The following is a 558-nucleotide window of genomic DNA, read 5'->3' on the forward strand; positions in this document are numbered from 1 at the left end:
TTGAAGAGAACATATATAATATTCATCCAAAGTTTCAATATTTGTTTAACAATGTGATAGAGCAAATTTAAATTCTTTTGTAATTTAAAATTTTTAAAAAATTTGTAAAAACATTATATATACATATATATATTGGTCCAACGTCTCTGATCTCATTCGACTTATTTTATGTTTCAGCTCTTTTTGCTTGCTTGGTCAGTAATCGACGATGTTGAGGGGAAAAGTGATCTCTTGAAAGTTATATGGAAATACAATGTATGAAAAAATGGTTCGAAGATGATTATAGACCCATACGGATTCATGAACGAAATTTATGCATTTATGCATATAATATGTAAATTTAAAATAAATTTGGTATAAACGACCTTATTTATTATCTATAATTTTAAATTATATTTTTCAAAATTACATTAATAATAAATATATATATATATATTAAGATTAATTATAAATTTAAATAAATTAGAATTTAATAAATTTAATAAAACAAAGAAGAAATTAAGGATTAAAATTATATATATATATATATATATAGAGAGAGAGAGAGAGAGAGAGAGA

The sequence above is a fragment of the Apis dorsata genome, unplaced genomic scaffold, assembly GCF_000469605.1.
Source record: "Apis dorsata unplaced genomic scaffold, Apis dorsata 1.3 scaffold_170, whole genome shotgun sequence".
NCBI classification, from domain to species: domain Eukaryota; kingdom Metazoa; phylum Arthropoda; class Insecta; order Hymenoptera; family Apidae; genus Apis; species Apis dorsata.